Source organism: Ursus arctos, unplaced genomic scaffold (genome assembly GCF_023065955.2).
Source record: "Ursus arctos isolate Adak ecotype North America unplaced genomic scaffold, UrsArc2.0 scaffold_20, whole genome shotgun sequence".
Taxonomy (NCBI): domain Eukaryota; kingdom Metazoa; phylum Chordata; class Mammalia; order Carnivora; family Ursidae; genus Ursus; species Ursus arctos.
The window spans coordinates 9,364,112-9,391,885 of NW_026622875.1; the positions used below are offsets into that span (position 1 = coordinate 9,364,112).

The 27,774-nt window shown below is 40.4% G+C and overlaps 1 pseudogene; it reads right to left on the reverse strand.

The window, feature by feature from the left end:
- Positions 1-715: 715 nt before the first annotated feature.
- LOC113254099 (vomeronasal type-2 receptor 1-like) overlaps positions 716-27,774 on the reverse strand; it is a 50,509-nt pseudogene continuing 23,450 nt past the window's right edge.

A 27,774-nucleotide genomic window follows, 5' to 3' on the forward strand; every position in this document is an offset into this window, starting at 1 on the left:
TAAAATCTTTAAAAAAATAAAAAAATAATAAAATATCTTGCATCCTACTACCTGCTCATGTTAAACATTTGCTTACTTTGCTTTTGGGTATTCACTATATAATCAACATAACAACTGCTTTGCTGATATCTTACTTCCCCTTATTTTTATTTTTTAAGCAGAAGAATGTTTTGAAACTCAAATATTTTACTACTATTATCTAGGAAATTCTGGAGGAAGTGGTCCTTGCCTTCCCTCTGGAAGAAACTTGCCTATTCCCATTATGAATTCAAGAAGGAAATGAGCTCTGTTCACATCCCAGTTCCTTCAATATTATCCATTTGCTGCAGAGTCCTTCAAAACCTAAATTCTGTTACCAAATGCCCTGCTCCAGGGGAAATTTTATGAGCTATAATTCTTACCTCAATCCAAGAAAAGCTATCTATTCTGTAGAGGCATTAACAAGATGTCTTTTGGTCCCCACGAGCTGACTTTGTTTGATGTAAATTTCTAGCCCAGACACCCATGATATAAAAAGAAACATACTCAAGAACCAGGTTTTTTATCCATCATTTTAGGTTACTTGTGCCCTCTAATATACACTCCTCATACCAAAGTATTATGAAATGTTTGAATGAAATTATTTATAGTTTCAGGGGTAACAGGTATTCTAATTCCTGCTAAATGGTATCTTACAGTATGAAATTTCATATCCTATGCTAGGACCATACTACTAGAACCCAAATCCTCAATATTATCCCAGAGCATCAGGGGGCAGCTGCAGGAGCAACCGGAAAGGGAATGTTGACCCATGTCACCACTGCAGCTTTGAAGGACACATGTAACTCACAACTCCGGTCATCCGGAACAGCTGATGCTATGGAATTATTAAGCTTACTGCTCACAGAGGCTAAAGTCAGTTGGATGCTCTTATCTATGATGGGGGCTCTTCCACCAACAATTTCATCCCTGTTCCTTGCTGCCCTCAGCAAAATAATGAAACACTTGGGAGCAAATATACAACCCAACAAACCATAGCTGGATGCCAAGATTGCAAATATTTCCACAACTACTTTGAACTTGCCTTTGGTGCTCAAGTACACGGGGACGAAAGAGATCCAGATGATGAAAGGACCAGCATTCCAAACGTGATGCATTTTCCTTCGTAGTAATTGTCCGGCAATTGGCGAGTGACAAAGGTTGTTAGAAAGCACAGCAAGGCCAGGAGGACATCGATCCCAACCATAGAGCATAAAAGCTCTACAGAACCTTCATCACATTCCAAACTAATCTTTATATTTTGAGATTCCATGTTCTTATACAATCATGGGGGCTCCAATACTAAGTAGGCTATGCATATGCCAATCTCAACTAGAACAGAGACCAGCACAATGATTTTTCGATAAAGGGAGTGGATGGACATAAGTTGGGTTTTGGATTTAGAAATTCTGTAGGCTAAAAACAGTGATATAGTCTTTCCAAGAATGCAAGACAGGCAAAGAGAAAAACCTGTTGCCAAAGTGACCTGGCGGGTCATGCGGGACCAGTTGTATGGCTTGCCAATGAAAAGCACGGAAGACAGCAGTATGATGACGAGAAAGCTGAATGAGAAAGCTCAGCTCCCGGTCATCGGCGTTCACAAGCGGAATATGCCTGTATATCACGTACACAATTCTGACTGCCAAGACCACAAGCACCCCAAAGATAGAGAGAATGACAAGCATGAAGCCCAGGGCCTCGTCCTAAGCAAGGAATTCCACCTCTTTCAGCACACCCTCGCTCTTTTGTGCATTTGACCAATAGTCTTTACCACATTGTTCACACTCCCTTTGAGCTAATGAACAAAGAACAGAGGATTGACTGCAAGAAAATCAATTGTCCCCTTCAGCTGCAAATAGCTCGGAGCAGCCAAAGACCTAGTGCAGGATTCATTGAGATTCCTTTTACAAAATACACAACATCTAAAAAAAAAAAGAAAAGAAAAGAAAAGAAAAGAAAAGAAAAGAAAAAAAAGGAAAGAAAAAGCAGCAATACAATGGTCTTAGACTGCGCAACTAATATTACAGATTGAGAATTATCTTCAGTTTTGGGAAATCAGTCTGCCTCCTTGGTTTCCACCTTTCCCGTATGGGCCTTTTCCAGTAAGATGCCTCTTTCTCTTCCAAGTATCCAGTTGAGAAGGGAGGTATGTATCCTCATAAACCAAAGAACAATCCACAAATTGTTCCCATGCATGAGAAAAGCAAAGCTACTAAGGTGAAACAATCAAGAGGATTGTGATAAGGTTGATTAAAATACAAGTTTTTTAAAAAGATTTTTATTTATTTATTTGAGAGCAAGAGAGAGAGCACCTGAGAGAGAGATCCAAGCAGGGGGTAGGGGTAGAGGGAGAAGCAGACTCCCTGCTGAGCAGGAAGCCTGATGCAGGGACTCCATCCCAGGACCCTGGGATCATTACCTAAGCTGAAGGCAGACACTTAACTGACTAAGCCAACCAGGTGCCCAAAATACAAATGTTTTCAACCTTCCATTCAACATTACTGCCACCTACTGAGAAGAATTTTGTCTTTTCTCCCTCCGCTTTCTCCTCTCTATCCTCCAGATGCAGATTCCAGAGAATAGGCAGAGAAGAACTGAGAGTAAGAAGGGAAACAAAAAGAGCAACCATGTTGACTAAAGTTGAGAAAAAGTTGGGAGCCTTCAGCTGGGCAGAATCTCCAAGGGAGAATATTACAACATACGAAGAAGCTATTTGAGGTGAATTCATAGTAAATTATCAAATAGATCTCTTTAATGTTCTCTGAAAGTTGCAGGTAAAGATCGGAATTCCCTTTCAATCCCTTTGGACTGCTGAATTGGACTTCTCTTGATGTAACTCAGTGCAGAGACTGGGTCACGTGGGACTCAGGGAGGTGTTCAGGTTACCTGTTTTCCATTTGGAGAAAATTTTACATTTTTAAAAATTCTCCTTGAAATAAAATGTAATTGAGGGCCTTTTGGAAAAGGACAAGGACCACATGTATTATCTTTAAAGACAGAGATAAGCAGAGATAAAGTACACCTGATCCAACACGCTTCATTAAGGCTAAGCAAACCAAACCCCAATAAAATCCTGGTCATGAAGAGCGGCAATGGAGCAGGTTGTGGAGAAAAAGTCATAGAGTGGTTGTTACGGAATTCATCTGTAAAATTCATCCCGCAAACCTTAAGTAATTATGGCCTTAAGTCCATTGTCTTTAGGGATAGAATTCTCAATCTTGTAATTCCAAATGAGAGATAATACAGTGGAATATAGAACTGTAATTCACTTATTTTTCCTATTATTCACTATTTTTTACTTAACTAACGTTTAATCTATTTTAGAAATTGAAATGATTTTAAGTACTTTTTATGAATCCATTTATTCACGTTTCACATTTCATTTTAAAAACATTTTTTTCTCTTAAATTCACAGGTGCAAATCCTTTTCCCAACTGTAGCAGCTTTAGAACTGAAACCCAATATTATGGTTTTTTTCACACTGCACAGAATATTCAACAGTTTGATGGATTATAATGATTTTTGTTATAAATTGTTCACACCTATTTATAAAGATGGCTCACAAAGCCCTCTTCACCAGAGCATGCTTAATCTAATCGCATTTCAACATCATTGGAAAATATGACCATCTCTACCTGGTTCCTGTGACACATGTCCATCAGCACATGGGATGCAGTCAAAGCAACATATTAGCTCCCCCTGACGAATCCCCTTCCAGGTCCCAGGATGACATAGATCAGTACACACCGAATGAGGAAGCGAGCAAAGACAAATACAATGCATGTAACAAAGCCTCTCGTCTCTGAAAACAAAAACAAAAACAAAAAACTGAGAGAGTTCACATCTGGATTTCTATGGGTTTTGTGGTATCTTGGGAAACCCAGGATATCTGGACAAGGATAACAGACAAAGAGAATGAATGACACCTGGAGAGCCTACAGAGGAATTTTGCTGAAAGTCAGTCTTGTGGTTGATTCTAGAACTCAGAGCTCATCTTCGAGCTAGGTCTTTCCAGTTTTGGGGCCTCAGACCAGCCTCTATGCCCGTGATACTCTGGGGAAGGGACAATTTGATAAATCTGTTCCTGCTTGTGGGGCGGCCAGTGACCCCAAGAATTGTCTGGAAAGCCTGAAAAAGATTTCTTCTCACAAGGTCACCCAACATAGTCTGAAAGTCAAAGATGTGTCATAAAGGGTCAGTAGAAAAGAAAAATAAAAGATCTTTTCCATGGGAAAAATTTACAGGACAAAAAGGAAATGTGGACAAGGCGTAACACTGGAATATTTTCTCACAAAAAAGTTTTGAGAGCTCAATGGTAAATACAGGTCTCCCTTTACATTCTACATGGATGTGTACTTTGAAACCCAGTACAAATGCAATGTTTCTAAACCAGTTTATATCTTAATGGAAAGGAAGAGCATCCTATTTAAAAAGGAGATAAAATGTAGTTTCCATTAAAGAAATTTTTATTTTGGAAAGTGAATAATCATATTTTTATTTATTTTGGAAATCAGAATTTTCCTATATTGAATTTTATAGGTTAAATCTGAATTAGATAACAATGAAAAATATTAGAAATCTCTGAGATCAGTTATGGCATGTAACATTACTGAAGCGTGTATTGCTGTACACAACAGATAGACTTTTTTTTTTTTAAGATTTTATTTATTTATTCGACAGAGATAGAGACAGCCAGCGAGAGAGGGAACACAAGCAGGGGGAGTGGGAGAGGAAGAAGCAGGCTCCTAGCAGAGGAGCCCGATGTGGGGCTCAATCCCATAACGCTGGGATCATGCCCTGAGCCGAAGGCAGACGCTTAACCGCTGTGCCACCCAGGCGCCCCCAGATAGACTTTTTATAAGGTGTGTACGTGACCACAGAATGAACTGGATTTCCTCTCTCCTGACCCAGTCTTCTGAAAAGAGCTCTCCATATATCTTTCTTTGAAAATCATCATAAACAATGAGCTGAGGCCTCTTTGTTCCACTTCCCAGTATCCCTCCTCTTCTCAACCCCAGTAATCTAGCTTCCAACCTACTCGTCTCACTAAAATGTTTCCTGCCGTGTCTGCTAGCTTTTCTTCTAGCTACATTCTCTTTTGTATCTGTTCAATATTTGGCACTCTTGATCAACCCTTCCTTGAAATGCAGGCTCGCTTGTCCTCCACTGGGCCTTTTATTTATTTTATTGGTTCTACATCCTCCACCTTTCTCACCACTGTGGGCATTATCTTAGGTTTGGCCTTAATCCTCTGCTTTTATCTCTTGATATAAAGCAGCTCATTCACTCTTCGTCTTTGACCAGCAGCTCTATTTAAGAACTCCCAAATCTTGATCTCTACCAACTTGTCCCACCTGAACTCTAATTCCATCTAAACTTCCAGTTATGTCCCTACTTTGAATTTCCACCATCATCTCAAATTCAACATGTCCAAAGCTATCCCCATTTACTATTCCTTCTCCCAAATTCCCCATTTCTGTCACTGACACCACCATTCTGATCCATAACCTCCAACCTTATCTTGCATTATTTGCCTATATATACCCTCTCCTTCACTCAGGCCCATCTGCTCACGAACCTCCAGACTCAGTTTACCATCACGGGTTAAATCACGTTGTATACTCCCCACTAATTATTTGATGCAGGACACTTCCAAGTCCAGTCTGTAAGCAAATCCACTGGTTTCTAACTGTAAGATATACAGAACCTGACTATTATGTGCCATTTCTATCACATCTATCTTGCCTCAAGCACCAAATTATTTTGGATTATTTTATTGATCTTCTAATTGGTTTCCCTTTTTCTACTCTTGTCCCCCACCCCAGCTCACTCCTTCAGTTTATTTTCAGCATGGCAGACAAATGATCCTTTATAGATTTTATTTATTTATTTATTTATTTATTTATTTATTTATTTATTTATTTCTAGAGAAAGAGATAGCATGAGCAGGGGGAGGAACAGAGGCAGAGGGAGAGAGAGAATCTCAAGCAGACTCCAAGCTGAGCACAGAGCCCAGTGCGGGACTCAGTTTTACCACCTTGAGATCATGCCCTGAGCCAAAATCAAGAGCTGATCGCTTAACTGACTGAGCCACCCAGGCGCCCCAAGAGATGATCCTTTAAACTCTAAATCAGACCATTATTCTTCTCTCTCAAGAGAGAGGCTCCCCTTTTCACTCAGTGTAATAGCTCCCCTTTTCACTCAGTGTAATAGCCAAAGTCCTGAAATAATCAATAAGGCCCTATGTGATCTACCCTGTCTCACCTCTCTTCCCTCCTCTCCCGCTACTCTCCCTTACCTTCGCTCTGTCTAGCCATACGGACCTCTTTGCTGTTCCTCGGAAATGCCAAGCACGCCCCTGCCTCAGGGCGTAGAAACCGCCATTCCCTCTGCCTGGAACGCTCCGCCCCCAGATGATGCATGGATTCACTTCCCTTTCTGTTCAAATATCACAGCAGTGAGGTCTTCCCTGACCACAGTATGTGAAATCACAACACTCCCCCGTCACTCCCTCTCTCATGCCCTTCCACTTTTTTCCCTCCAGCACTATCACCCTTTAAGATAACATATAATTTATCTATTTGTCTTATTTATTGCCTGTTTCCTCCTACTGAAATGTTAGCTCCATTAGTCAGGGATTTGTTCTGTTTTGTACAGTGACATTTCCCCAGTTCCTAGGAGAGCATCTAGTATCTGTACTATTGTGCTCAATAAATATTGGCTCAGTTAATTGATTAATTACATTGTAAGTGCTATGGAGGCAGTGTTTGGGGGTTGTGTGTGTGTTTTACTTCTTTCTCTTTACTTTGTAGTTTGTGAAATAACAGGTTGGTTCCAAAGAATCCTCCAAAGCTGGTTAATTTTGGAAGGAGGAGAATATCATTATGAACTTATGGATTTAAAAATGTGTTTTCTGGGGCGCCTGGGTGGCACAGCGGTTAAGCGTCTGCCTTCGGCTCAGGGCGTGATCCCAGCGTTATGGGATTGAGCCCCACATCAGTCTCCTCCGCTATGAGCCTGCTTCTTCCTCTCCCACTCCTCCTGCTTGTGTTCCCTCTCTCGCTGGCTGTCTCTATCTCTGTCGAATAAATAAATAAAAAAAATCTTTAAAAAAAAGTGTTTTCTTTTACTATGTTTATTTTCCTTATTGATGCTCAAGTTTTCCAATTTTTGACCAGGAAAAACTTCTGCTTGGCTCCTGCATTCTTTTTTTTTTTTTGAAGTATAGTTGACCAACAATGTGAAATTAATTTCAGATGTACAACATAGTGATTCCACAAGTCTGTATGTCATCCTATGCTCACCACAAGTGTAGCCACTGTCTGTCAGCATACAACATTATTACAGACTATTGACTACATTCCCTATGCTGTACCTTCCAACCCCATGACTTATTCATCCATAGCTGCAAACCTGTACCTCCCATTCCTCTCCACCCACTTTGTCCATCCTCCCGCCCCCGTTCCCTCTGGCAACCATCAGTTTGTTCTATTTTTTTGGTTAATTTCTGCTTTTTGTTTTTGTGTTTGTTTTGTTTTTTAGATTCCACATATAAATGAAATCATATGGTATTTGTCTTTCTCTCTCTGACTTATTTCACCTAGCATAATACCCTCTAGGTCCATTTATGTGGTTGTAAATGGTAAGATGTCATTCTTTTTTATGGCTGAGTAATACCCCCATTATATACATATACACACCACTTTTAAATCCTTTCATCCATGGATGGACGCCTGGGTTGCTTCCATATCTTGGTTATCATAAATAATGCTGCAATAAACATAGAGGAGCATACATCTTTATGAATTAGTGTTTTTGTTTTCTTTGGGTAAATACCCAGTAGTGGAATTGGATCATATGGTATTTCTGTCTTTAATTTTTTGAAGAAATTCCATACTGTTTCCCACAGTGGCTGCACCAATTTACATTCTCACCAACAGTGCATGAGGATTCTTTTTTCTCCATATCCTCACCAACATTTCTTATTTCTTATCTTTTTGATTCTAGCCATTCTGACAGGTATGAGGTGATAATCTCACTGTAGTTTTCATTTGCATTTCCCTGATGATGAATGATGTTGCTCATCTTTTCATGTGTCTGCCATCTGTATATCTTCTTTGAAAAAAAAAATGTCTATTTAAGTCTTTTGCCCATTTTTTGTTGGATTATCTGGTTTTTGGTGTTAAGTTGTATAAATTCTTTATATATTTTGGGTATTAATCCCTTATCAAACATGTCATTTGCAATATCTTCTCCCATTCAGTCAGTTGCCTTTTCATTTGATTGATGGGTTCCTTTGTTGTGGGAAAGCTTTTTATTTTGATGTAATCCCAATAGTTTATTTTTGCCTTCATTTCCCTTGTCTAAGGAGACATATCTAGTAAAATGTTGCTAAGATCGATGTCAAAGAAATTACTGCCTGTGTTTTCTTCTAGGAGTTTTATGGCTTCAGGTCTCACATTTAGGTCTTTAATCCATTTTGAATTAATTTTTGTGTGTGGTGTAATCAAGTGGTCCAGGTTCATTCGTTTGAATGTAGCTGTCCAGTTTTCCTCGTAGATTTATTTATTTTTTTTAAAGATTTTATTTATTTATTTGACAGAGATAGAGACAGCCAGCGAGAGAGGGAACACAAGCAGGGGGAGTGGGAGAGGAAGAAGCAGGCTCCCAGCAGAGGAGCCTGATGTGGGGCTCGATCCCATAACGCCGAGATCACGCCCTGAGCCGAAGGCAGGCGCTTAACCGCTGTGCCACCCAGGCGCCCCTCCTCGTAGATTTATTGAAGAGACTGTCTTTTCTCCGTTGTATGTTCTTGCCTCCTTTATCAGAGATTAATTAACCATGTAAGTGTGGGTTTATTTCTGTGCTCCCTGTTCTGTTCCACTGATTCTATGTGTCTATTTCTGTGCCAATACCATACTGTTTTGATTAATACAGCTCTGTAGTATATCTTGAAATCTGGAATTGTAATACCTCCAGCTTTATTCCTCTTTCTCAAGATTGCTTTGGCTATTTAGGGTCTTTGTGGTTCCATACAAATTTTAGTATTATCTGTTTTGTTCTAAGAAAAAGGTTGCTGGTATTTGGCAGGGATGGCACTGAATCTGTAGGTTGCTTTGGGTAGCATGGACATTTTAATGAAATTAATTCTTCCAAATCACGAGCATGGAATATCTTTCCATTTGTTGGTGTTGTCTTCAATTTTTTTCAACGTTTTATAGTTTTCAGAGTACAGGTCTTTCACCTCCTTGGTTAAGTTTATTCCTAGATATTTAATTCTTTTTGGTACAATTGTAAAAGGGACTGTTTTCTTAATTCTCTTTCTGCTGCTTTGTTATTAGTGTATAGAAACTACAACCAATTTCTGTGTACTAATTTTGTATCCTGCAACTTTACCAAATTCTTTATTAGTTCTAATAGTTTTTTTTGGTAGTCCTCAGGGTTTCCTATGATTAGTATCATAGCATCTGCAAATGGTAACAGTTTAACTTCTTAACCAGTTTGGACGTCTTTTATTTCTTTTTATTTTCTGATTATTGTGGCTACAATTTCCAGTGCTATGTTGAATAAAAGTAGTGAGAGTGGACATCCTTGTTTTGTTCCTAATATTAGAGGAAAAGCTCTCAGTTATTCACCATTGAGTATGATGTTTGCTGTGGGTTTTTCATATAAGGTCTTCATTATATTGAGGTATGTTCCCTCTAAACCCACTTTGTTGAGAGTTTTTATCATGATGAATGTTGAATTTTGTCAAATGCTGTTTCTGCATCTATTGAGATGATCATAGTATTTTTATCCTTCATTTTGTTGATGTGGTATATCATGCTGACTGATTTGTGAATATTGAACCAACCTTGCATCCCCAGAATAAATCCCACTTGATTGTGATGAATGATCCTTTTAATGTATTGTCAACTGTGGTTTGCTAATATTTTGTTGAAGATTTTTGCAAGAGATCTCTTAATCTATCCCCATTTAAAAAAAATTTTTTTTCTTTTTTCTGTTTTGCTTGGGTGCTTTCCATTACCCTGTCTTCCAGATGTCTGATCTGTCTTCTGTATCTGCTAATCTACTGTTGATCCCCTCTAGTGTATTTTTCATTTCAGTTATTGTATTCTTCAATTCTGATTGGTGCTTTTTTACATTTTCTCTCTCTGTTGAAGCTCTGAGTTCTTCCACTTTTCTCTCCAGTCCCATGAGCATCTTTATGATCATTACTTTAAACTCTTCATTGAGCATATTGCTTATCTCCATTTCATTTAGTTCTTTTTCTGAGGTTTTCTCTTATTCTTTCATTTGGAGCATATTCCTGTCTTCCCATTTTGCTTGACTTTCTATGTTTCTATAAATTAAGTGGAACAGTGACTTCTCCTACACTTGAAGGAATGGTCTTATGGTTGTCACCTGTGTAGACTGTGCCCAGTGACTTTGGCTGGTGGGCTGGAGCTATGTGGGCTGGGGATCCCAAGGCATTCTGTGCTGGAGCTGCCCTGGTGAAATAGCTGGAGCTGAAATGGACATGGGCTGGGATGGCCCTGGGGCTCTCCATAGAGAGGGCACCCTGGCAGGACAGCTTAAGCGGAAGTGAGTCCTAAGTGGGAGGCTGCTGAGCTCTCTGCACAGAGGGCGCCCTGGCAAGACAGATGAAGCTGAAGTGGGTATAAACCAGGGTGTCCTGGGGTGCTCAGGACAGGGATTGCCCTGGCAGGCCAGATGGAAACGAGGTGGAGTGTGGACTGGGAGGTCCCAGGGTGCTCCATGCAGGGGGTGGCTAGAACTGAGGCCAGTGCAGACCAGGTGTTTCCAGGGTGTTCTGCACAGGGGCCACTACGGCAGGGCAGCTGGAGCTAAGGCAGGCATAGGCAGGAAGTCCCAGAGTGCTCTGTACGAGGGGTGCCCTAGCAAGCCGTCTGGAGCTGAAGTGGCATGGGCTTCAAGTCTTCTGGGGCACTGCTCCTTGGTGCAATAGCTGGAACTGAAGTGGGCACTGACCAGGGATGTTCCGGTGTGTACTGCAACCTCCTTGGTGGAATGGCTAGAGCTGGTGTGGGCTAGCGGCCCAGGAAACGCTGAGGCAGCAGGCCGGTAGGGTAAACCGACCCTGTTACCATATGCACTATCAAGGTGGAGGGGGAACATAAATCCAGCACTCACTAGCCCCTCCAGCCCAGAGAAAGTTCCAGCAGCTCCATCCCTGTTTGGCAAGGTTCTAGGACTAGTCCCTTCATATTCTAGTTGCTTTTTTAAATCTCAGCCTTTCTTTCTGTGCCCCAAGACAGACAAATCTGCTCAAGGTCATCTCAGAGTACTATCTCTCCCCACTGAGGTTCCCAGTGTCGGAGGTGGGGGTTCCCTTTGTTACCACGTCTCCATCTCTCTTGTCATTCTCGGAGTAGTCTCTCGATCTTTTTTTGTGCACAAGCTGTTCAGTCAGCCTTCAGTTCTTCTTCAGGAGGAAATGCTCTATAAACAGGTGTAGATTTGGTGTGTCCATGAAGGAGGTGAGTTCAGGGTCTTCCTATGTCGCCATCTTGGACCGGAATTCAGGGTAGTGGTTTTTTGCAGTGCTTAACAAGCGGAGGACTCATAGTAGATGCTTAGTAAATTTGTATCGAATTCACTCAAACCGATTTCATTACACAAATATTTCCCCAATTTTAATAAGGAAGATAAGAAAAATAAAATTATTATGCTCTAATGAAACTTATTAAAATAGAAATCTACTACGATATTTTACTCTTCTTCCATCAATTTTTAGTAGAACGAGCAGTCTATGAGCCTTGTCTATATAAGCAGTAACATCTCTTTTTCATGCAAACATTATATTGAGTACCTACTATATGCCCAGCAGTAGGAATACAAAGTGAAAATCTCAGCCCCCATTCAGAGAGAGAGTTGTAGATCATAGAGGATAGTTTATACTCTAGGCCTAGGACAGCTCTGTCTTCTGCAATGATATAAGTGTTATATATCCAATATGGTGCTCCTAGCCACCGGTGGCTCTTGAACACTTGAAATGTGGCCAATATGACTAAGGAATTGACTTTTTAATTTTATTTAATTTTAATTATTTTAAATTTTAAAAGCTACATGTGAATAGGGGCTACCGATTTGGACAGAACAGCTCTAGGTCAAAGAAATAAAATGCAGAAGAGAGCTGTGGCCCCACAGTGGCAAACACTGTAACTTTTATTTTTATATCCTGTCATAGTGTATCTGATTGCTGCCTAAGGATGGGCCAGGAAAGGGAGAAACTGGTGTGTCTGTGTGCATGCTTTCGTGAGTATGCATGAGTTTATATATGTTTACTGATGCCCATGGAAAGGAGAGAGTGAAAAAAAAAAGAGAGAGAGAGAGATGAAAAGAGATATAAAAAAAGCTCTTCTAGGCATCTGGCACAGTATAGGAGCTCAGCAATCTTAATTTCCTTGTCACTTATTCTCAGATCTTTTCCCAGCAGAATTTGGAACACTGTTTGGGGATCTCAGATCTCAGGTCTGAGATCTTCTCTTCTCAGGAAGAGAGAAGATAGAGGAATAAGAATCAAGATGAAAACAGACCCCACACCCCCGAAAAAAGTCTGCAGCAGCAAAGAAAAACCCCTGGTTGCACCAATGCCCACATTCAGTGTCCTGGCTCCTGCTGGTCCCTTCATTCTGAAATCCACATGGAAGATTAAATTGCCAGTGCTTTTCCACCCCCCCTATCGTTTTACTGTGACCGGCAGTAACCACTGAACTAGAATATCCAAGGCCCTCAAGTCCTACTCTCCTAGAACTAATATTTCATTAAGGGTAAAAAGTTCAGCTGTCTGGGAAGGAATGGGGTTCCTTCGTGACTTCTGGTAAGTGATGAAGTTTCCCCTCAACTTTCTCCAGTCCTTCTCCAGGTGCTGTCTTTATGTCATACCCGGGGACCCAGTCTCTAGCTCACCAGCCACTTCTCAGTCCTGCATATCAAAGCCCTCTTGTTGTTACAGAAGGAGGAGGAATACAAACTGTAATAATAAGTAAAATAAGTAACAATAATTCTCTCCCAGTAAATAATAATAATAAGGAAAATAATAGTTTTTTATGTAGGGATGTATTTTACATCCAAAGAGGATGCATTTAATCCTCAAACCTTATTTCTACTACCTCTCAGAACAATTTTGAAAACAATATTTTGGGAAGAATTTGAAGCTTATGAAACTCATCTTTCTGTCCTATAAAAGATTTCCTGAAGCGACATCAAAGCTTGTTGACATATTTGTGCACCCACACATATACTATACTGGTAGCTAGTGTTCCCCACTCTAAATTGTATTATGAATTTGTAAATTCTCTCTATCATTCTTTGGCCCTGAGAACAAATAAGAAAAAGGGTAGGAAGAAATAAAGTCCCTCTAGAACTACCATCAGAAGGGGAAAGAAAGACCTCTGGGTTGCCCCAGGATAATGGTAGCTGCTAAACTGGGAATCTCTCCACACACCCTCTCAAAAAGACCACACAAATTAAAAAAACAAAAAAAAAAGTAAGTAAAACCACACATGACCCATGACATTAGCATCATAAAGAAAATACTATGAACTTCAAAGTACTTGTATGTAGAGAAATAGCCATTAAATTCCAGCAAGGCCATCTCTAGAGTTCCTCCCTCATCCCTGGGTAGGTGGAAAATGGACGGAAACCTGGAAAACTGTGCAGGAAAGAGTAAGGGGGAACCGAGAACCAGAGGCTGATGAAGAGCAGACAAATCATTCCTATTGTTCCAGCCTATGTTAAAACAGGTCCCGAACCGTGGAGCGAGACAGCATCAGCTCTAGGGAAAGTTCTTCACTGGGACTAGAAGGTATATGGAGAGGGAGAAGTGCCTTTCTGAGATGTGGAAGAAAGGGAAAGAAAATGGGAAAATTAGGAATCCTGAAGAAACAAGAGTGAACCATTAAACCAAAAGACACATTAAGCTTTCCTTTACCACAAAAAGTCATGTCTTAAATGAACTACTACTCTTCACTCTACTAAAAGAAGGCAGTCTTGAAATAGGGATTTGTAAACTCTCATCCTTATCTATGAATAAAAGCAGGTGTAAGTGCCTTGATGTATGTTTACTATAAGAAGAAAACAGAAAATGAAAATCAAAACATTGCTGCAGATCCCATCAACATACACACACACACACACACACACACACACATACACACCCATTACCCAGAAGAATAATGTAACATAGCATCTTTTTTTTTTATTTTAATGATTTTTTATTATATTATGTTAGTCACCATACAGTACATCCCCAGTTTCCGATGTAAGGCTCGATGATTCATTAGTTGTGTATAACACCCAGTGCACCATGCAATACGTGCCCTCCTTACAACCCATCACCAGCCTATCCCATTCCCCCACCCCCCTCCCCTCTGAAGTCCTCAGTTTGTTTCTCATAGTCCATAATCTCTCATGTTTCATTCCCCCTTCTGATTACCCCCCCTTTCTTCCCCTACCGATCATCCTAGTTCTTATGTTCCACAGATGAGAGAAATCATATGATAGTTGTCTTTCTCTGCTTGACTTATTTCACTTAGCATTATCTCCTCCAGTGCCGTCCATGTTGCAGCAAATGTTGAGAACTCGTTCTTTCTGATAGCTGAGTAATATTCCATTGTATATATGGACCACAACTTCTTAATCCAGTCATCTGTTGAAGGGCATCTCGGCTCCTTCCACGATTTAGCTATTGTGGACATTGCTGCTATGAACATTGGGGTGCATATGGCCCTTCTCTTCACTACGTCTGTATCTTTGGGGTAAATACCCAGTAGTGCAATGGCTGGATCATAGGGTAGCTCAATTTTTAACTTTTTAAGGGACCTCCACACTGTTTTCCAGAGTGGCTGTACCAACTTGCATTCCCACCAACAGTGTAGGAGGGATCCCCTTTCTCCACATCCTCTCCAACAATTGTTGTTTCTTGCCTTGTCTATTTTTGCCATTCTAACTGGCGTAAGGTGGTATCTCAGTGTGGTTTTGATTTGAATTTCCTTGATGGCTAATGATTTTGAACATTTTTTCATGTGTCTGTTAGCCATTTGTATGTCTTCATTGGAAAAGTGTCTGTTCATATCTTCTGCCCATTTTTTGATTTGTTTATTTGTTTCTCGTGTATTGAGTTTGAGAAGTTCTTTGTAGATCTTGGATACCAGTCCTTTATCTGTAGTGTCATTTGCAAATATATTCTCCCATTCCGTGGGCTGCCTCTTAGTTTTTCTGGCCGTTTCCTTGGCTGTGCAGAAACTTTGAATCTTGATGAAGTCCCATAAATTCATTTTATCTTTTGTTTCTCTTGCCTTTGGGGATGTGTCATGAAAAAGGTTGCTTTGGCCGATGTCGTAGAGGTTGTTGCCTATGTTCTCCTCTAGAATTTTGATGGAATCCTGTCTCACATCGAGGTCTTTCATCCATTTGGAGTTTATTTTTGTGTATGGTGTGAGATAGTGGTCAAGTTTCATTCTCTTGCATGTAGCTGTCCAATTTTCCCAGCACCATTTATTGAAGAGACTGTCTTTTTCCCACCGGATGTTTTTTCCTGCTTTATCAAATATTAGTTGCCCAAAGAGCCGAGGGTCCATTTCTGGGCTCTCTATTCTGTTCCATTGGTCTATGTGTCTGTTTTTGTGCCAGTACCATGCTGTCTTTGTGATCACAGCTTTGTAGTACAGCTCGAAATCCGGCATTGTGATGCCCCCAGCTTTGTTTTTCCTTTTCAACAGTTCCTTGGAGATTCGGGGCCTTTTCTGTTTCCATACAAATTTAAGGACTATTTGTTCCAGTTCTTTGAAAAATGTCCTCGGTATTTTGATCGGGATAGCATTGAAAGTGTAGATTGCTCTGGGTAACATGGACATTTTAACTATGTTAATTCTTCCGATCCATGAGCATGGAATATCTTTCCATCTTTTTATGTCTTCCTCAATGTCTTTCAAGAGTGATTTATAGTTTCTAGAATATAGGTCCTTTACGTCTCTGGTTAAGTTAATTCCAAGGTAACGTATGGTTTTTGGTGCTATTGTAAATGGGATGGATTCCCTAATTTCTCTTTCTTCGGTCTCGTTATTCGTGTACAGAAATGCAACTGATTTCTGAGCATTGATTTTGTATCCCGCCACGTTACTGAATTGCTCTATAACTTCTAATAGTTTGGGAGTGGCTTCTTTTGGGTTTTCCATATAGCGTATCATGTCAGCTGCAAAGAGAGACATTTTGACTTCTTCTTTGCCGATTTGAATACCTTTGATCCCTTTTTGTCGTCTGATTGCTGTTGCAAGGACTTCTAGTACTATGTTGAATAATAGTGGCGAGAGTGGGCATCCTTGTCGAGTTCCTGATCTTAAGGGAAAGGCTTCCAGCTTTTCCCCATTGAGAATAATATTTGCAGTAGGCTTTTCATAGATGGCTTTTATGAGATTGAGAAATGTACCTTCTATTCCTACACTCTGAAGGGTTTTAATCAGGAAAGGATGCTGTATTTTGTCAAATGCTTTTTCGGCATCGATTGAGAGGATCATATGGTTCCTGAGTCTTTTCTTGTTGATATGATGTATCACGCTGATTGATTTGCGAATATTGAACCATGCTTGCATCCCAGGTATGAATCCCACTTGATCGTGATGGATAATCCTTTTAATGTACTGTTGGATTCTATTAGCAAGTATCTTGTTGAGGATTTTGGCATCCATATTCATTAGGGAAATCAGTCTGTAATTCTCCTTTTTGAGGGGGTCTTTGCCTGGTTTGGGGACCAAGGTAATATTGGCCTCATAGAATGAGTTTGGTAGCTTTCCTACTGTTTCTATTTTTTGAAATAGCTTTAGGAGAATAGGTATTATTTCTTCTTTGAATGTTTGGTAGAATTCCCCAGGAAAACCATCCGGGCCTGGAGTTTTGTTATTTGGAAGGTTGTTTATCACTGACTCAATTTCTTCATAATTAATTGGCCTGTTTAAGGAATCAATTTCTTCCTGTTTCAATCTTGGTAGTTTATAGGTTTCCAGGAAGGATTCCATCTCTTCCAGATTGCTTAGTTTATTGGCATATAGCTGTTGATAAAAATTTCTAATAATCCTTCCAATTTCAATGGTGCTCGTCGTGACCTCTCCTTTTTCATTCATAATTTTATTAATCTGAGTCCTTTCTCTTTTCTTTTGGATAAGTCTTGCCAGTGGTCTGTCAATTTTATTGATTCTCTCAAAGAACCAGCTTCTAGTCCTGTTGATCTGCTCTACTGTACTTCTGGTTTCTGCTTGATTGATTTCAGCTCTAATTTTGGTCAACTGCTTCCTCGTGCGTGGATTAGGCCTGTCCCTCTGTTGCTGTTCCAGCTTCTTGAGGTGAGAATATAAAAACTGCATTTTAGATTTTTCTATTCTTTTGAGTGAGGCTTGGATGGCTATGTATTTCCCCCTTAGGACTGCCTTTGCAGTATCCCATAGGGTTTGGACTGTTGTATTTTCATTCTCATTGGTCTCCATAAATTGTTTAATTTGATTTTTGATTTCCTGGTTTATCGAGTCATTCCTGAGCAGGATGGTTCTTAGTCTCCAAGTGTTTGAGTTTCTTCCAAATTTTTCCTTGTGGTTGAGTTCCAATTTCAGAGCGTTGTGGTCTGAGAATATGCAGGGGATAATTTCAATCTTTTGGTATCGGTTGAGACCTGTTTTGTGTCCCAGAACATGGTCTATTCTTGAGAATGTTCCATGGGCATTAGAATAGAATGAGTATTCTTTGGTTCTGGGGTGTAGTGTTCTATATATATCTATGAGGTCCAACTCGTCGAGTATGGCATTCAAAGCCTTTGATTCTTTGCTTAGTTTTTGCCAGGGTGTTCTGTCTATTTCTGATAGTGGAGTGTTGAGGTCCCCTACTATTAATGTATTTTTATTTATATGTCTCTTTATTCTGGTTAAGAGTTGGCTTGTGTATCTTGCTGCTCCCCTGTTGGGGGCATATATATTTATAATTGTCATATCCACTTGTTGAATACTTCCCTTAAGAATAATATAGTGCCCTTCTGCGTCTCTAACTGTAGTCTGTAGTTTAAAATCCAATTTATCTGATATGAGAATTGCTACCCCAGCTTTCTTTTGAGGTCCATTTGCGTGAAAGATGGTACTCCATCCCCTTACTCTCAGTCTGAATGCATCTTTGGGTTCGAAATGAGTCTCTTGTAGACAGCAAATGGATGGGTCATTTCTTTTTATCCAATCTGCAACCCTGTGGCGTTTATGGGATGGTTCAAACCATTTACATTAAGACTGATTACTGAGAGATATGATTTTAATAATGCCATGTTGCCAGTAAAGTCTTTGTTTGTATTGGCTGTGACTTTCTGTTCTGTATCACTCTTGGGGCCTTTTTACTTTTATAGAACCCCCATAATATCTCCTGTAGGGCTGGTTTCGTGGTTACAAAATTGGTTAGTGACTGGCGATTCTGAAATGTCTTTATTTCTCCATCAATTCTGAATGACAGCCTTGCTGGATAAAGGATCCTTGGCTGCATGTTTTTCTCTGAAAGAGCTTTAAATATGCTCCCCCAACCCTTTCTCTCATTCCAGGTCTGTGTAGACAGGTCTGACGTAATTCTGATGCCTTTGCCTTGGTACGTGAGAAATTTCTTTGCCCTGGCCGCTTTCAATACTGTATCCTTGCATCTAATATTTGCGAATTGCACTATGACGTGACGTGGCGTAGGTTTGTCGTGGTTGAGCTTGGGAGGGGTCCTCTCTGCCTCCTGGACACGAATGTTTGTTTCCCTCGCTAGATTAGGGAAGTTTTCCGCTACAATTTGTTCAAATATCTCTTCTAGACCTCTGTTTTTCTCCACCCCCTCGGGGATGCCAATGATTCTAACATTGGATCGTTTCATTGAGTCAGTAATCTCCCGTAATCTACATTCATGGGCGTGGATTTTTTTAAGACCATCTTCTATTTTCATTTTTCCTCTATTAACCCATCCTCCAATTCACTAACCTGTTCCTCTGCTTCTGCGACCCTGGCTGTCAGAGCCTCTAGTTTTGCCTGCATTTGGCTCATAGAATTTATTTCTGTCAGATTCGTTCTCATTTCTGTCCTTAGGGATTCTATATTCTCAGTAACCTTTTCGTTAATGGTTTTTTCAATTCTACTCATCATTTTGACCATCGTTACTCTGAATTCCATTTCTGATAATTTGGTTACATCCATATCCATTATTTCTGTGGCAGAGGCCACAGACTCACTGTCTTTTCTTTGCTGGGGGAGGCTTCTCCTTCTTGTCATTCTGATGAGGAGAGGTTGCGGGGTTTCCAGAGCCCAAATTATTGACTGGGTCCCAGGCCGTGCCCCTTGTTTTATAGGGATCTTAGGGATGTGGGCTTCTTCTTTAAAGATTTTATTTATTTATTTATGTGGCAGCCAACCAGCGAGAGAGGGAACAGAAGCAGGGGAGTGGGAGAGGAAGAAGCAGACTCCCAGCGGAGGAGCCCGATGAGGGACTCCTTTCCGGAACGCCGGGATCACGCCCTAAGCCGGAGACAGGCGCTCAATGATTGTGCCACCCAGGCGCCCCGGTTGTGGGCTTCTTGATTTTTCAGCCTGCCTTCTGGGGGAGGGGCCTGCCGCGCCGATACTCAGGCAACCCTGTTTGGGTAGAGTCTCTGTGTCCCCTGCGAGGGGGATGGGGAGGGGCACTCCCTGAGCCGGTATTTCCAGGCTTTTGTTCTCTGGCGGCTTTCCCTGGCGGTTTGCTGTGCCTCTTCTGAGAGTCAGAGCAGCAGAGGCCGAATTTCAGCCTCTGTCACGGAACAGAAGGATTGCGGCCCGTTCTCTACTAATGTTCTGGCCACTTTAACTCTGTTACTGTTGGTGCTGCCCAACCCTGCAGCGTCCCGGGATGTGCGCCCCACACCCGGCGTCCCAGCCCTCACTTCCAGGGCCGGCGCGTCTCTGTCCTTTGTGTTTCTAATGCCGCCAGCCGCCAGTCGCCCCGCGCACGCTCCGGAAGCTCCCGGTCTCAGTCTGGATCCAGTGAGCGCACCGGGATTCCGGGGTTCCGCGAGATGCCTGGTGGCACGCGCACCCGGCTCACGGTCTCAGTCTGCTGTTTTGCGGGTGCCGACCACGAGCCCGCCCGCTCCCCCGTGCAAGTGGCTACCGCTTCCCGGCGCCCGAACGCGGCGGCTCCCTCCCCCTTCCGTTTATCTTCCGATATCTCGCGCGGTTTCACGGCTCCCTGCTTCGTACCTCAATACTCAGCGCTGGAGATGTTCATTTGTAGAGATCCAGATGCGTCTTCCTGCGTCTCAGGCTGGTTCCGTGGTTGTTTAGGCTGGTCTGGTACCTATCCAGCTCGACTCGGGGGACCGGCTGAAAACGGTGTCTCCTACTCCTCCGCCATCTTAACTCCTGTAACATAGCATCTTAAATAAATATTCCAGTACAACAATTAAATACTCTCAGAAAAACACTTAGAGATGTGTAAAAATAAGCTGAGGGCTTCGGGCGGGGGGCGGGGGGGATTGGGATAGGCTGGTGATGGGTATTAAGGAGGGCACATATTGCATGGTGCACTGCGTGTTATACGCAAGTAATGAATCATGGAACATTACATCAAAAACTAAGGATATACTGTATGGTGACTAACATAACATAATAAAAAATCATTATAAAAAATAAGCTGAGTCAGGTATTTAAAAATTAAAAACATAAATATACAACTAGAAGAAATGGAAAAAATTCATTTTACTCAGGAAAGAAACTAAAAACAAAATAAAGCCATCTCAGAAATTAAGATAAAAGTTACAAGGCATTCAAAAACAAATATATTTGAATGAAAATGTAATAAGGGGTATCAAATAAAGTCAGGAAAACAATGAAAAGCATAAGGATAAAATAAAGAAAAGGACAAAAATGATCAGAGAGAAAGTGGATAAAACAGAAGACAGATAAAGGAAGTCAAACCCTTTGACTGGAGTACTTGAAGAAGAAAAACAAAATGATAAAACTAATATTTAAAACTATAGTCCAAGAAAATGCTCCAGAAGAAAACAGCTGAATCTGTATATAGAAAAGATATGTACTATATTGAAACAATTGACTTGGAATAGTCAACTCTAGATGTCTGATATTCTAAGTGCCTGGAATACATTCTCTGTGTATATAAACAAATTCTGTGTGTATGTAAGTAAGATGTCAAAGTAACTAACCTTTGATGATTCAGTGTTCCAAAATGTTGTCACATTCTTTTTCATCACAAGTTCAAACTTAGAGTTTGTGAATATATGTTCTCCAACCTTCACAAAGGCAATCTCTCCATTATCGCCTAATTGCCAATTTAGAATATCATAGTACCCAGTCACATCTCCATTTTCATCAATTTCTATTCTCTCTCCATTATGGGTAGTAAACTGAAGTGTATTCAAATAGTACATTAGCTAGAAAACAAGGAGAAAAAAAGCAAGAGAATAAAAAAGCAATTTGTAAATATTTGATTGCCTAGAGAACAGGGTTTATGAAGAAAATAATCTCTAACTCTTATCTATTCATGTGATTGGATTTTTTTTTCCTTTTCCTCTATACCTTTGTTATCTAATACAACAACTTCTAGCCACATGTGAACATTGAAACTTGAAAGGTGCCTGGCCAAATTGAGATGAGCTAAAGTATAAAATACATACTGGATTGCAAAGACTTTGATTTAAAAAATGTAAACCATCATTAATTTTATATTATTATTTTATATTACATTATCATGATTATGACAACATGTTAAAATGTTATTTCAGGGGTGCCTGGGTGGTTCAGTCATTAAGCATCTGCCTTCGGCTCTGGTCATGATCCCAGGGTCCTGGGATCAAGCCCTTCGTCATGCTCCCTGCTCTGCAGCAGGCCTGCTTCTCCCTCTCCCACTCCCCCTGCTTGTGTTCCCTCTCTCACTGTCTCTCTCTGTCAAATACATAAAATCTTTAAAAAAAATTAGAATTAAAAAAAAACCGCTACATTGGATCAAATAAAACTTAACTATATTTAATTTCATCTGTTTCTTTTTATTTTTAAATTTAGTCACTAGAAAATTTTAGATTACCTGTATAGCTCATACATTTCTAACAAAAAGGATTGATTAGGCATAGTAGTGCCTAATATTTCCTAATACCTCCATATCTAGGGAAGAAAGGATCATCCTACTTTCCTCCTAGATTTTTTCCATGCACAGGTACCAGTCTACTTCCCCCACCATTCCCTTCCCTACATGTCAGGTGGAAGAGATATGAAGATCAACCAGATCCATTTCCTACCTTGCAAAGCTCACAGCCCAGTGGAGAGGCTGAACAAACAAACAGGTAGTAATAGTAAAATTCAATGTACCTCTATGTTACTGATGTGGAAAGAGCACTGAAAAGACACAGGTGAGGGAGTTAGCTAACTAATTGCCTTAGGGAAATTTAGGAGGTTTCCCCAGGAGGTAGCCATCTGGGCTGGGTTTTAAAAAATTAGTAGGGGGCGCCTGGGTGGCACAGCGGTTAAGCGTCTGCCTTCGGCTCAGGGCGTGATCCCGGAGTTCTGGGATCGAGCCCCACATCAGGCTCCTCCGCTATGAGCCTGCTTCTTCCTCTCCCACTCCCCCTGCTTGTGTTCCCTCTCTCGCTGGCTGTCTCTATCTCTGTCAAATAAATAAAATAAAATCTTTAAAAAAAAATTAGTAGGAATTTCCCTGACAAGTATGGGGGACAAGGAGATTCTAAGCCAAGGGACTAACATGTGGAACAAGGGTCCCTCCACAAACCAGAGAGTCCAAACAACTTTGTAGAGTCTGAATGATGGATGATCTGACATCATATTTTGGTTCTTTCATATTTGGCTCATGATCTTGGGCTAGTCATATATCTGAATAAGCACTAGTTTCCTGGTCTATAAAAGGAGGGAAATTATTCCTGCCGTATCTCTGTCATGGAGATTAATATAACTTGAAGCCTTTAGTAAGTCGATATCCCAAGTGTTCTGAAAATCATCCTCCATCCTGGAGTAGGGCCACTCCGGTGCACCTGCCCTTTTCTCTCTCCTTCCTTTTACCATATGCTGTTCTCAACCAACATAAAATCTACATCAGAATACACAACGTAGTGACTTTTACTGCAAGACCATTGGGAAGAGGCATTTTTTTTCTCTTTCCAATCTTCAGAAGAGTTAAGAAAGGAAATTTTCAAAAGCTACCAGTCCCTGACCTTTCTCTAGAACAACATTGCCATGTTGGCTAACTGAATAGAATAGAATAGAATAGAATAGAATAGAATAGAATAGAATAGAATAGAACTAAAATTTTTTAAAAAGAATAACACTGCCATAATTCCATCTGTTTATCACCATTGGATGGCAGGACACAGTTCTCTACCATCCAGGTATACAAAAGAATTTAGAGATATGTCCAAATAAACAGCAAGAATAAAAGAACTTTACAAATATACATATTCTGATCAAATCTGCTAATGGGATAACCTGGGAAGAATTGAGTATGGAGTACACGGTCATTTTAATTTTAAATAAATGAAAAATTTTACTTCAGTACATTTATGAAGCATTTTATTTTTAATGAAGCGTACTAAATGAGTCTGCAAAACTCTCTTGTGTGAGGTCCTGCTTTTCAGTTTTAACTTACAGATACCATACGGGGTATGCGTCAGGTAGCATGAATCCTGTCATGGACTATCCCACCAACATTCACCATGACACTATGTGGTCTCTTGAACCTCACTAAAGTCTCTTATCTGTAATTATAATACATATTTGTTGCTCTTTGAGCAAATTAAATTATAATATTGAAATATTCAAATAATGAATTAGAGGATTGTTATTTCCCATATAGGATCTTTTTTTTTTTTTCAAAAAAGTACCCAAAGGATTTCTTTTAAAATGAAGAAACTGCCCTATGACCTTTAAAATATAACTTAATTTCTCATTCTGAATTTACCACAACTTCTCCAGTACCAAGGAATACACCTTGCACTCAAATCTTGATTTACAAATTCCATTTTCCAGTAAATGGAAATAGGACTCTTTTGGAGAAATGGCTCACTACTGACATGAAGCAGAGGAAGTATAAGATGCATCCAGAACATCTTGGGGTTCCAGAAAATAAGGAAGTGCTCACAAATGATAAAGATGTGTCAAAGGAAACAAAAACCAGCTCAAAGTGGCTCCCAACAGTCAAATCTGGGAAATTTTGAGCAATGGAATAAATAATGATGGTTGTGGATTATTCTGTTCGAATAGAAATAAATATGCTTGAGTCCATATTGTTATAATTAAATCAGAGGGGGAGAGAAGAATTCCAGTTAGTAAATGTAGATGGAGTGAGGGAAATAGAAAATCACCATTTTTTAAACAACACAGTAATAGTTGTTTCAGACAAGAATCATCATCAGTGGATGCTAAAATTTGTGGCAAAACCATGATGAGATGTGTTATTTTCAGATCCTCAAAATATTGTCCCCATAATTGTTAATTACAAAGGGAAACATAGATACTTTTCAGTGAAAGGATGGTGACATCACTAAGTGATGAACGTTAATGTCCATAATAATCATTCATAATGACATCATGTACCTCCTGATACAAGACATAAGAAGAATATATCACTTCTATGGTATTCTTGCTAAAAATGCATAATCTCAATGTAATCATGAGAAAAAAAATTAGAAAAACCCAAAACATTTAAAAATAACTGGCCAGTTTATTAAAAAAATATCAAAGTTATAAAAAACAAGGGTAGAATAGAGAACTACCATAGACAGGAGGAGACTAAATAGACACAAAACTAAATGCGTGGTGGGGTCAATTTGAAAATAAAAATAAAAATAAAGCTGTGTGGTTCTGACTCCTGAGCACTCTGTTGGGAGGGACAAGCAATTTGGTGTTGCTGGAGAATAAAGCACTGAGAGTCATGGAAGGAATGACAAAATCAAAGACACGGTGCCAGACCACATATGGCATGCTTTACCTTCTATGGATAAGAGGGGAGGTACTGAATGATGTAAGCAAAGGAGCACTGTGGTTAGGGGTGCATCCTGCTGAGATCATTCGGGCTGCTGAATGATCTCATATGGGGTATGTGTCAAGTACCCTGAATCCTGTCATGGATTTGGAGGTCGGAGAGCCATATTTCCAAGATGACCCCCCTTAGTCTTCTCCTTCTGGCCTTCATGCCTTTGCGCGGCCCCTCCCGCACTGCATAGAGGCTGAAGTTTCCCTCACAGCTAGGTGTGACCATGCAACTAAATTCTGGCTAATGGGATGTAAGGAGAATTCTATCAGGAAATATCCAGAAATGGAGGGATGTACACATCTTTGCCCTTTCTCCTTCCTGCTGGTTACAGTACAGACATGATGGCTGAAGTCTAAGTAGCCATTTGAGATTATGAGATAAACTCACATCTTGAGAACAGTGAAACAAGGTAGAAGGAATCGGGATCCCTAAGCCATCTTTCAGTCCTAGAATGCTATAATCTCTGAACTTCACTTACGTGAAGGAAAAAAACCTATTCTGCATAAGGTATTGTTTTGGGGGGGTTTTCTTTCATTCACAATAAACCTAATAAGAATTCTGTTAACAAATGGGAACTTAAAAATGCTCATTCAGGTCACACAAGCAAATATATATATACATATATGTATGTATATATATACGTATATATATACATATATATATACATACATATATATATATGCACACACACATATTCACACACAAACACACACACATACATACATACACATTCAATGGAATATTACTCAGCTATCATAAAGGATGATTACCCAACATTTGCATCAACATGGATGGAACTGGAGGAGATTATGCTAAGTGAAACAAGTCAAGTAGAGAAAGACAATTATCGTATGTTTTCACTTATTTGTGGAACATAAGGAATAACAGGGAGATCATTAGGAGAAGAAAGGGAAAAATGAAGGGGGAGAGAAACAGAGGGGGAAACGAACCATGAGAGACTATGAACTCGGGAAACAATCTGAGGGCTTCAGAGGGGAGGGGGTGGGGGGATGGGCTAGCCCAGTGATGGGTATTAAGGAGGGTGTATATTGAATGGAGCACTGGGTATTATATGCAAACAAGGAATTAAGGAACACTACCTCAAGAACTAATGATGCACCATATGGTGACTAACATAAAATAATAAATAAACAAATAAATAAATAGAAAAGCAAGTCAAAGTTTTTATTAGTATGAATTCTTTTAATGTCAAACTATATCATGAAGTAAAACAAACCAACAACCTACCTTCCAAGGCTAAAGTCAGGTATATATGCACAGGTGTTCCCTGGAATGTATGGCCCATGTCCTTCTTCGCATCTACTTAGACCATCCAAGGCATAAGCCATTGAATACACCGCTTGTTTGACATTGTTTGTGGTTCTTAGACACACCCAGAAGACACATCCAGATACGTATTTTTAAGATCTTCCAACTTCTACTCTCCAGTACAGAATTTATCAGACATGGCATGAATCTGTCGTCTTTACCCGTCACATTCACTCTGTGGTCAATGCTGGAGGGAACAGTGCTATTAAGCCAAGTACAGTTAAAGGCAGTTTGCCAGAATTCAACGGTCAGGACATCGTTTGGATCCTTGCTAGGATGTACGTCATAAAGAAATTCTTTTAATCCTGGTATATCAGTTCTTGGTATTGCAAATCCAATGCTTCCACCAAAATATGGGAAATATTCAGGCTTTGTGATGAGGGCTGAGGTAATCCAGGCTTCACTCGCTATCCATGTTCTGTCCGTTATGTTATGGTGAAACATTTCCAATGCAAAAGGATTGAGGTCAATATCAGATGCATAAAGCACGAGTCTGGCAGTGGAGTTCTTTATGGCATCAACAGCTTTCTGCATTTCTCGTAGGAATAGACTTTGGGAATGATTTCAGAGAATGCAATACAGAGGTTGGCACTCTCCATTCTTTCCCTAAGAGTTTTTACTCCATATTTTCCCTAATCATCACCAGCTGCTATGATGCCTATCCAGGTCCAACCAAAATGTTGGATGAGTTGTACCATGGCATCCGACAGGATCTTATCACTGGCTACTGTGCGAACATAAGATAGAAACTGAAGTTTGTCACACTAAGAATTAAGCAGGTAGAGGCATAACCCACCTACAATGGAAAATATTCGTGCAGTTATTAGGAAGCAATAGCCAAATCACATATTACACAATCTCTGAATATTTTTATTGGAGAGGGAGGTGACTTAACAGTTGTTCTCCCTTCATTCTCACATCCTTCCACAAAAGGACTTACAGTCTGCTCCCTAGCCCGTGGGTGGGGACTTTGGGGAACAAAGGGAACACTTTGACCTCCCTTTACACCCTTTTCCCACCCCACTCCAGGGGAGTCTGAGGAGCTAATTATTAAGGTGATGACATTCAATGCAGCAGTTTTCACAGCTGGGGTCACAGCATGGATAAGGAGGTCATCTGACCTTCCACCTATGTTCACATGAGACTAGGTGTGGAGTCAAGCCATCCAGGTGCTTTCTCAGCTCTAGCTTCTCATTCACATGCACGATGGAGCAAGAGGACTGACAGTCTACTTGGCAGGCCAGTTCCCTCCTGTTCTCTCTCCCTCCCTCCTTCCCTTGACCCTTTCTTTGTGTGTGTATGTGTGTCTTTCCACCACCACTCCTATCCCTCTTTCTCTTCTCTTTCCTTGTTTCTCTCCACCAGGACTGCTGAGTG